Source organism: Orcinus orca, chromosome 5, assembly GCF_937001465.1.
Source record: "Orcinus orca chromosome 5, mOrcOrc1.1, whole genome shotgun sequence".
Taxonomy (NCBI): domain Eukaryota; kingdom Metazoa; phylum Chordata; class Mammalia; order Artiodactyla; family Delphinidae; genus Orcinus; species Orcinus orca.
In genome coordinates this window covers 129998300-130009637 of record NC_064563.1, presented here as the reverse complement: position 1 = coordinate 130009637, position 11338 = coordinate 129998300, and the positions used below count along the sequence as shown (strand labels likewise).

Genomic DNA, 11338 nt, shown 5'->3' with positions numbered 1-11338 from the left:
AGGGTCTGTGATAAACATATGTTTGAACAAAGCCTGAAGGAGGTGGGGCAGGTCCCATGTGGGTACCTGAGGAAAGACTGTTCCAGCCAGAAACACTAGGTTGTCCAAGGCCCTAAGTGGGGTCGTATTTGATGTGTTGGAGAAGCAGAGAGGCTAGGTTGGCTGGAGTGGAGGGAGATCTTTTGATGATGTTCATTTGTTTGGTAGGAGGAGAATAAAGGGCGAAAAATCTAACTGAACCAAACAGAAGAAAAAGTTTCAAAAAAGAACTTGCTACCAATGCCCAAATTAGCCACCATATCCGAGTTGAAGACAATGAAAACAACGCAACCACAGTCAACAAAGATGGAGGCGGCCAGATTCCATTTGCCAGAGCTCAGTCACGTGGCCATACCCCGCTAAAGAGAGGCACTAAGTGGAGTTTAGCTGTGAGCCCAGAAAGAAGAGGATACTGGTTGTGTAGGAAAAGCTTACAAGCTCTGTCACATCCAATCTAAAATCAATTGTGTATCATCAACTGGGGTAATTGCAAAACTATCCGAGGCCTTTCCCTCAAATACAAGATCAAAATATCAAGGGATGGATCCCACGAATGTGTTTTCTGGTAACCCTCTTGGGCATCCAGGTTTGGAAACCACTGAGTGAACCTATCTTTTGGAAATAAAAATACATTAAAACACGTCTTAAACAAAACACCCCCAAGCCTTGAATAAAGTAGGTCTGGTTATAATACAAAACAGCCACCAGGTGGCAGAAGAACTCCATTCTTGTAAGCTTCTCGGTGGCTTCCTTATTTCACCTTCCCTATTCCTCCGTTTAATTTTCTGTCTTCTTTTTTTTTTTCTTGGCTTGTTGGCTTGAAATATATAAGATTAAGTTCCTTAAAAAGATTGATGCTAACATTCTAAATAGATTGCAATATTAAGAATGTCTTTCCTTATCGAGAAGAAAAATACCTAGAGTATTATGTTAGTGAACTGAATTGATTCTGAATTAATGCTATTACAAATTTTTTTGGTTTTCAATTGAAGCAAAATGTGTTAACTGAATAACACTAAATATTAGGAGGTTAAATAACCATAAAAAACTTTTCTTCGTGTTTAATAAGCAAGTTTTGAGGCACAGGTTTTATAGACATTATTAACATATATTGTATATGCTAAATTTATTCTTAAGGAAAATTTTTATTTTTGTTTTAGTAAAATTAAAAGCTCTAATGGTAGTTTTTACACTGAATTCTCATGAGAACTGTGTCCTGGACTTTGAAGAGTCAAGGCTATTGGTTCACATAGATCTTGTATAAATCTGGGTTCCACTTCTTCGGAGATTGACCTTGAGCAAGTTTCTTAGTACTTCTCAGCTTCTGCTATTAAAGTGGGGTAATGATGCCTATTCTATAAGGTTGCTGTGGAGAGTCAGTGATGACGCAAGCAAGTGCTTTATACATACAAAACTAGGTAAATAAACTAAATAAAAAAATTCCTTCCTCTATTCCAATTTTTTCTAATGGCAATTACTACTTGTGCTTTAATGCAAGATAGAAGGCTAAAATACACATGTAGCTGGCAGAATCATAATCTAGTTCAGATGTTAAAAAACATCACGCTGTAAAAAGACTTCAGAGTTGGAAACCTGTGTTCACTGTTCTGAATCTCTCCACTTCCTCTTAGGAAACATGATATTCTTTGAAGTGCGTTTTTTGCCTTCATGAGTTGTAATTATTCATTTACTGTATAAAGTATATAATAACTTATGCCCTATGGTGTTATTCAACATTGTAGAGAAAGGAGAATAAAGAATGTGTTTTATCAGCAGGCAAGGATCATCCTCTTTATCCTTTATCCTCTTTACCCTCACATGTAATTTACTAAAGAGCTGACAAAATCACAGCACAGGCTGCCTCTCACCGTATTTGTCTGCAGACAGTGAAGAGACTAACTCTGAGGCTATGCTTTCTAACTGGGCCCATGTAGGAAATCTGATGAGGTTATATAGATTCTTCATTTCTATACTGTGAAAGAATGAGGTTGCTTATAAAAAGGAGGCAGGCATAAAGGCATGTGCTTTGGACAAAGCCCCTGGCAAAGATGCTACAAGGATGCTTAGCAACCCAACATTTGAACACCGAAAAGGCATCAGATTCCTCTTTCATTTGGCCACAAGGAAGAAATAGAAACATTGAAGAAAAGGTCTGAAAAAAATAGGCACTGGGGGGAAACATAGGGAGTTTGTGTTACTGATGAAAGGGCCATCTATATCAGGGGTCCCCAACCCCCGGGACGCTTCTCCCCATTGCTCACATTACCACCTGAACACCCCCCCCCCACCCACCCCCCGCCCCCGCCACCGTCCGTGGAAAAACTGTCTTCCACGGAACCGGTCCCTGGTGCCATAAAGGCTGGGGACGGCTGATCTATATGAAGTAGATGATATATATTTACATTTGATATATAGATTTAATTTTAAGTAAATTTGTAATAAATACCTTTAATTCTAAGAATTGAAAACCTTGAGAGGAATTCAAATGTATATTTAATTTTATTCCAACAGCTTGATGGTCTGGAAAATTCTAGGTTTTTAAAATCTATTTGATGACCTTCAGAAGCAGGGAGAAGTATTTTCAGAAGAACTTGAATGGGGGAGAGGAGACCCTGCATTTCACTGGGTACCTCTTTCTTCATAAATGTCAACTATTTCCTGTAATTACTGTCTTCTCCCTCTTCTGAGCTAGTTAGCAATCATGAAAATGGAAATTACCTTAGCAGTGTATTCAGAATATGTTCTAAATGTGATTGAACAAAGATTTCAATATTCCCAAGGCAGAAGAGCCAATGTCTTTGCTTCTGCAGTTGAAAAGTCTGGAATAATCTCCCCAACTTCCAGTGTGGAAATTCTTCCTGTCCTCAAGGTCTCTATCATGAGATACCTCCATGATGTTTCTCCTGACTCTCTGAGTTAAACTACTCTTTCCCTTCCCTACACTCACATAGCCATTATTTTATCAAGTGGTAATGGTTTCCCCAAACACAGCAGGTGGCCCCAGTGTGGCTCTCCCAACTTCTGACATTGGCAGTGGCTAACTGGTCTGGAATTTTTCTCAATTCCCAACAACAAAGAAAATCAAAAGCAGTTTTCTTTTTTTTTTTTCTTTTTTTGTTGTTATTGTGGTAAAATATACTGTAAGGCCAGCAGGTCCGGGGAAGGGCCCAGGGAGCCAGACGGAACCCCCACCAAAGTGGCTGATGCAACAGACACCTGACATTGCCACACCACTCGGCCCCAGTCTTCCGGCTCCCCGAGGGGCGGAACCAATGGCTCTGAGGCTGATGCAACCGACACCAGACATTGCCACAATACCCGAGAGATTACCAAAAAAGGGCTGCGTCACAGAGCAAGCACCTCCCCTGCGTCCACCCCTATAAATTTTGTTCGCGCCCACACCCGGGCTCGACTTCTCTGGCCCTTTTCTCTCGGACCAGTGAACCTCGCCCGGGAGCGTTCCCAAATAAAGCTTGTTTAAGTTCTCCTCCGTTTTTGGTGCCGTTCCTTACATTTGGTGCCGAAACCCAGGAGGGGTACCCAGCCCCACAAATTACCGCGGGGCCACCCCTCCCGACCGGGGACCTCTGCTCACCCACCCAATCCGGCATAAGCGGGGTAAGTCCCTCCTTCGTTCCCCTTGACCCCCGGGGTCCCTACCCACCGGACTCCGGGTCCTTAACCGTGGCCGCGTCAGGGACTCCTCCGTCTTCCCTCCAAGCCTCGGGCGATTGTGGAGACGTCCCAACCGCCTGACTGCTCTCCGAACCGCCGTGACCAGAGACTGAGACCAGAGACGTCTCTCTTTCTCTGTTCACCCGGGGACAAACCGGAGGTCATGGGGACTTAAGAATCCAAACCAGATCCTAAGGCACCCCTGGGGTGTCTCCTGGCCAACTTTACAAAACTCGGCTTTTTTCAAGACCTCCGCCAGAGGCGGCTCATATTCTATTTCACCGAGGCCTGGCCACAGTACCCTCTAGACAATCAATCTAAATGGCCTCCTGAAGGGACTTTCGATTTCAACATCCTCTGCAATTTAGATAACTACTGCCTCAGGACAGGTAAATGGTCCGAGGTCCCCTACGTCTAGGCCTTCTGGTATGTACGCTCCCGTCCTTCCCTTTGCGTCGATTGTTCCACCTCCCAGATCCTTCTTGCCAAACATCTTCTACATCCAAGCCCCTAATTTCCTTTGACTATGACCCCTCTTCACTAACCGACCCACCCGAATCTCTCACCTCTCCCCCCTCCAGAGCTCCTCTCCAACCCCCACCCTACCCTGGACCGGCCCCTCTCCCTCCCGAGCCCACTCCATCGCCCTCCACTGCTCCCCCGCTCCCCCCGGCAACCTCCCCCTTGGCTTCCCCTTACCTCACCTCTCTCTCCTCGCCCCTCTCCTCGCCAGTCAGCTCACACACCCGCTCTCACCGCCACGACTCCCAAGACCCAAACCTTCTCTGTCCCTTAAGAGAGGTGGCCGGAGCAGAAGGATTAGTTAGAGTTCATGTTCCCTTTTCCCTTCAAGATCTCTCTCAAATAGAAAAGCGACTAAGCTCCTTTTCTGCCGACTCCTCCCGCTACATCAAAGAATTTCGCTACCTCTCTCAAGCTTACGATCTAACCTGGCACGACATCTTTGTGAACCTATCTTCTACTCTGACCCCCGACGAGAGGGAAGGAATTCAAACTGCTGCCCGAAACCACGCAGATCAGGTCCACCTCACTGATAACTCTATGCCCGTCGGAGCCACTGCCGTTCCTGGCACCGATCGGGGCTGGAGTTATCAGGACGGCCAAGACGGTCGCCACAAACGCGATCTAATGATCCAATGCCTCTTGGCTGGTAGGCAGGCTGCCTCCCACAAGATTGTCAACTTCAAAAAACTAAAAGAGATAACCCAAGAGCCCAGTGAAAATCCAGCCGTTTTTCTCAACCGCCTTACAGAGGCCCTAACTCTCTACAACCGCTTGGACCCTGACACCCCCGCAGACGCAACGGTCTTGGCCACCCACTTTATCACCCAATCAGCCCCTGATATCAGAAAAAAAAAAAAAAAAAAACCTTAAGCGGGCAGAGTACGGCCCCCAGACTCCCATCCAAGACCTGGTAAAAATGGCCTTTAAAGTCTATAATGCCCGTGAGGATTTGGCAGAATCCAGCCGACAGGCTTGGATACACCAAAAGGTGGCCCTCCAAACCCAAGCCCTCGTAGCCGCCCTGCGGCCAGCCATCTCCCATGGACAGCATCCTCGGGACCCCCCAAAGGCAACCCCACCAGGGGCCTGTTTCAAGTGCGGAAAAGAGGGGCACTGGGCTCGCCAATGTCCCAATCCCCGGCCTCCTTCCAAGCCCTGCCCTGGCTGCGGGCTAACAGGCCATTGGAAGAGTGACTGCCCTACGGCAGGCCCTCCCTCAGCGCCTCCACGCAGAGGGTGAACTGACCCAGCGGCTCTACCACTCGAACTCCTGGGATTGGCTGAAGACTGACAACACCCGCACTCGAAGACCCCCATCACCCTCACTGAGCCCAGGGTAACAGGTAGCGGGTAAGTCCATCTCATTCCTGGTGGACACGGGGGCTACCTATTCAGTCTTGCCTACATATTCCGGGCCAGTTTTTCCTTCCCAGATCTCTGTTATGGGCATCGCCGGTAAGCCGTCCTTCCCGCTCCAGACCGGCCCCCTCTCATGTTACATCGAGAGGCTCCCTTTCACTCATTCTTTCTTAGTCATACCATCCTGCCCGGTTCCTCTGCTAGGTCGTGATGTTCTCTTCCAATTAGGGGCCTCTCTCCAACTTGCCAGACTTGATCCTAAGGCCTCCTCCTCTCAACTCCTGCTCCCCCTCCTCGGTCTGGCAGCGGAGCCCTCTCCCTCCTCTCTTCCTCCTCCCATCTCCCCCAACCGGATAGACCCCCAGGTCTGGGATACATCAAAACCCATAATAGCGACACACCACCCCCCTGTCCTAATCCGTCTTAAAGACCCCTCCAAGTTTCCATCCAGACCCCAATTCCCCATTTCTGAAACTCATCTAAGGGGCTTATGACCTATTATCACCAGACTCTTAGACCAGGGGCTCCTCATCCCCACGGGCTATCCCTGCAACACCCCCATCCTGCCTGTCCGCAAGGCCTCAGGAGATTACCGCCTGGTCCAGGACCTCCGACTAACCAATGAGGCGATCATTCCCCTCCACCCAGTTGTGCCAAACCCTTACACTTTGCTCTCCCATATCCCCCCATCCACCACCCATTTTACGGTCCTAGATCTCAAGGACACCTTCTTTTCTATCCCCCTACACCCTGATTCCTACTTCCTTTTTGCTTTCACCTGGACAGATCCGGATACCCAGGCTTCCTGCCAGCTCACCTGGATGGTTCTTCCCCAGGGCTTCCGCGACAGCCCCCACCTCTTTGGCCAGTCTCTGGCGTGGGACCTCGCTTCCTTCCCTCTCACTCCCAGTATAGTCCTCCGATACGTGGATGACCTCCTCCTCTGTAGCCCATTTCTCAGCCTCTCAAAACAACACACTGCTGACCTCCTCAATTATCTCAGCTCTCGCGGCTATCGGGTCTCTCCAACCAAGGTCCAACTGTCTACACCCTCAGTAACCTACCTGGGGATTCACCTTACCCCCACAACAAAAAGCCTGACAGCCGACCGCACCCAGGCCATCCGCGACCTCCAACCTCCAGAGACAGCTGACCAGATTCTCTCCTTTCTGGGCCTAATAGGATTTTTCTGACACTGGATCCCTAACTTTGCTCTTCTTGCTAAACCCCTATATTTAGCTGCTAAAGAAACCCCCCAAGGACCCCTTACCTCTCCCTCCCAGAACTTACCTTTTCCCCCTTTAAGAGTCCCCATATTTCTTGATTTAGAAAAAAAGAACCTCACAATTTGCTATGGCAGCCGCCCAAACTTAACTAATGATGCACTCCCTTGCAGTTCATCCCTCCCTGTAACTATGCCAATGGGCGCCCCACCAGGCTTGTTCTTTTGGTGTAATGGCTCCCTTACAAAAGAGGTCAACTCTTCCTCCCCTTTCCCATGTATCCCCGTCACCCTTGTTCCACAACTCACATTATATGACCAAGCCGAATTTCTCTCACTTACCACACAACTCTCTAGCCGACAGAAAAGGGCCATCTTTCTCCCTATGGTCACAGGCATTTCCCTCGCCTCCTCTCTCATCGCTGCGGGCATCGGGGGAGGAGCCCTAACACACAGTGTCTCAACATCCCACGACCTAGAACAGAAACTCCAGCTAGCCATCGAGGCCTCTGCTGCCTCTATCACCTCCCTCCAGCGCCAGATCACCTCTGTAGCCCGAGTTGCCCTCCAAAATCAACGCACTCTGGACCTTCTGACAGCTGACAAAGGAGGTACCTGCCTCTTCCTACAGGAAGAATGTTGCTACTACATCAACGAGACAGGGGTTGTTGAAGACAATGTAGATGCTCTCCGACGCTTAAAAGAAGAACTCCAACGCAGGCAGCGACAATCCACCTCCCCCATCCCCAATTGGTGGTGGTCCACCCTCTATACCAGGCTGACACCAATCCTAGGCCCCTTAATCCTTATCTGCATCCTATTCATGCTTGCCCCGTTTCCTCAGGTTTCTCCGCAGCCGTATACAAGAAGTCTCTCGGGTGGCGGTGAATCAGATGCTCCTCCACCCATATGCCTTACTACCCACAGAATCCCCCGCTGCCGCCCTCCCCTAACCTCCGGACCGCTGGCCGCCCGACTCCCTTCCGGCGCCCCCGTACAGCAGGAAGTAGCCAGAGACCAAACGTCGCCCCATTACACCAAAGAAGTCGGGATGTAAGGCCAGCAGGCCCGGGGAAGGGCCCAGGGAGCCAGACGGAACCCCCGCCAAAGTGGCTGATGCAACCGACACCTGACATTGCCAAACCACTCAGCCCTGGTCTTCCCGCTCCCCGAGGGGCGGAAGCAATGGCTCTGAGGCTGATGCAACCAACACCTTACATTGCCACAGCACCCGAGAGATTACCGAAAAAGGGCTGCTTTACACAGCAAGCACCTCCCCTGCGTCCACCCCTATAAATTTTGTTCACGCCCACACCTGGGCGTGACTTCTCTGGCCCCTTTCTCTCCGACCAGTGAACCTCGCCCGGGAGTGTTCCCAAATAAAGCTTGTTTAAGCTCTCCTCCATTTTTGGTGCCGTTCCTTACATATACCATCTAAATCATTTTTAAGTGGTCGATTCTGTGGCATTAAGTGCATTCTCAATGCTGTGCAACATCACCACTCCATATTTTTTTGTGTGGAATTTTTAGGGTTGTCTACGTGTCATCTGTGAACAGAGATTGAATTTACTTCTTCCTTTCCAATTTGGATGATTTTTATTTCTTTGTCTTGCTTAATAGCTGTGGCTAGAACTTCTAATACTATGTTGAATTAAAGCCAGAAACAAAAGGACAAATATTGTTTGATTCCACTTATATGAGGACATAGAATAGCCATATTCATAAAGATAGAAATTAGAAGAGTGTCTATGAGTGTTTTGGGGAGGGAGTAATGAGGCGTTATTGTTTAATGGGTATGGAGTTTCAGTGTGGGAAGATAAAAAAGTTCTGGAGATGGTATATGAGCTTTTGTCTTAGACTCTACTTTCAGAGGAAAATGCTTAATATATGATGCTCTTTTGCTAGTGGCTAGAAAACAAGGGTCTGGGAACTGAAGGGTAGAAGTAGGATTGGCTCTTTTAAACATCATTCCCAGAGACTCACTTGGGGACCAGAGTTGTCCTCACAATCTTAGGTTCTTCCTCAATATGAAGTGTTGTTCTTATGTATATAACACACCTATTGAGGATACAGTAAGGGTTCCAGTGAATGAAGCTATACTACCCCAGTCACTGTTGGATCCTCATGTGAGAGGACCAGTAGGACAAGATACAAGTTCTATACTGGTGGGGAACTTGAGTCTGATTATCACAAGGAGATACTGCTACCTAGTGGGATGGAGGAGAAGTAGCTCTGAGATTTGGGAATACACTGAAGTGTCTTTCAGTGATTCTGTGGTCAGTGACAGCTATAAATAGGCAATTGAGCAACCTTGGCCCAACTAGGACAAGAAAAATAAAAGCTCAGGTTTCTAAGTGATGAAAGTCTAGGTCATTCGACCAGAAGAACAATCTAGAGCTGCCAATATGCTGCCCAAGGTTGAGAGAAATAGAAAAATGATGATACAGATTGATGGTGGTATCAGTTATGACTTCAGGCCGACTGCAACAGCAGAGATGGCTCCATCAGTCTGTTGTGTTAGGTCCTTGCAGGCACTGTGGCTGGTCATAACTTGAAGGGGACTATAATATCTTGGACTTAAAGGAAGGCATGTCATGAACCGTAATGTTAGAGGGAGACTGTATTGGGCATAATTACCTTCCTTTTTTACCAATGAATTACTTAACAAATTTTTAATGAAATGCCCTATTGATTTACTTTTTGGCTAAGTGCCATGATGTCATAAATACAGTAATAGAAATTCCTAGACTTACATCATTGACCTGCTTGGAAGCCATCAATATTCCCTATTGTTGACCAAATAAAGCTCATATTTTCAGTCTAGAATTTTAGACCTTCCATGACTTGGGTCCAAGATACCATATAAAACTTAGGTTCTATTATTTTAAAACACATAACTCAAACTCCAGTCAAATATATACTCTTATGGTTTCTACACAGGACTTGCATATTCACACATCTGCAATTTTGCTTATGTTTCTGCTCAGGATTATCCCTCTCCCCCATTCATTGTTGGATCCTCTTCAAAGAAGCCTTAAGGCTTATTCAAATACAATATCCTGAAAGTTGACAAAGAATAGATTTCCCTAATCACAACACACATACAATTATTTATCATCATAGCTGAGAGACATTGTAGCTTGGAGTCTAAGAACATATATCAGGGGCTAGTATATCTGAATTCAAGCCTAGCTGCATCATTTACTGTCTTTGCCTCCCTTTCCTTATCTTTATTTATTTTTTAAACATCTTTTTGGAGTATAATTGCTTTACAATGGTGTGTCAGTTTTTGCTTTATAACAAAGTGAATCAGCTACACATAAATGTATATCCCCATACCTCCTCCCCCAAATGTGGAATGCTTCATGAATTTGCATGTCATCCTTGCTCAGGGGCCGTGCTAATCTTCTCTGTATTGTTCCAATTTTAGTATATGTGCTGGCGAAGTGAGCACGGGCATAATACCTTCTTTTACTCCATCTACTTCTGTGACCACCAGCCCTATGCAGGACTTGACTAACTCTGCACAGATGCCACCAGACAGAGTTTCTATCTTGTGTCTTTACTACATTCTTCTAACTTCCTACCAAGGGCTTCTGTGCTGCCTTGGCATTGACATCATCTTGGGGAACCTGCTCAGCTCTTGCGTATGCGCAAGCTGGGTGCTGGGGGAGGTCATGCCCTAGGGACACTCTTGCCCAATAGAGGATGCCAGCCAATTGATAAATGCTCTCTGATTTTATCTGACTGTCCCGGGCAGGCAGTTCTAAGTCATATTTCATGAGTCCTCAGAAAGTCCTGGGAGATCAAGGACCAACTTGATAAAGCAGTCTTTATTGAATTTCCATCTTTCCCTGTTTTACTTCCGTCATCCTTCATTCCTACTCCCTAGGAGAATCGCTTCCCAAATAAAGTGTTGCACTGCCAACTTTGTCTCAGGATCTCCTCTCAGGGGAACAGGCTAGGCATAGCTGAATCATCTGATGAGCTAATTTTGATGGGGTGGTGTTACCGTTGGAGATGGGATGACAGAAGTAATAACCATCATGGTGGGTCTAATTTCATTAAGTAAAATATTGAAATTAAAAGGCTGTTATCAGGTCATAGGTGATCTGACTTTCAATTTTCTCCAACAAACTCCCATTACACATTTAGTTTCCTTCATTTTGGGATTTCATCATTAGCAGCTGGTCCAGTGATTGATTGATTGAGTAGAATGATGTATAATTATGCTGCAGTTTAGAGGTGTGGTGTATATTTTGAAGGTATTGGGGTCCGAAGAATGAGTGGATACAGCTCTGGATCCAGAACTTCTCCCTGTAGGATGCCTGATGAGAGGAATGACAAACTCAAGGTTTAATAGCCAGAAAAGAAGTAGAGTGCATCTCATTATGGCAAAGTGTGAATTTATTAATCTCTCTCAGTACAGGCTCATTGGTTAAATCAAAGGAAGGACTCCTTCTTTTTTCATGAATCTAATACTATTCAACTGTGTGCTCCGTGGAAAGAAAGGAGAGA

General features: G+C 46.5%; 1 non-coding gene across 1 annotated transcript; it reads right to left on the bottom strand.

The window, feature by feature from the left end:
* Positions 1 to 10167: 10167 nt before the first annotated feature.
* LOC117199340 (U6 spliceosomal RNA) lies at positions 10168 to 10274 on the bottom strand. The gene has a single exon (XR_004480567.1). It is a non-coding gene; the product is annotated as a U6 spliceosomal RNA (small nuclear RNA).
* Between the last annotated feature and the right edge of the window lie 1064 nt (positions 10275 to 11338).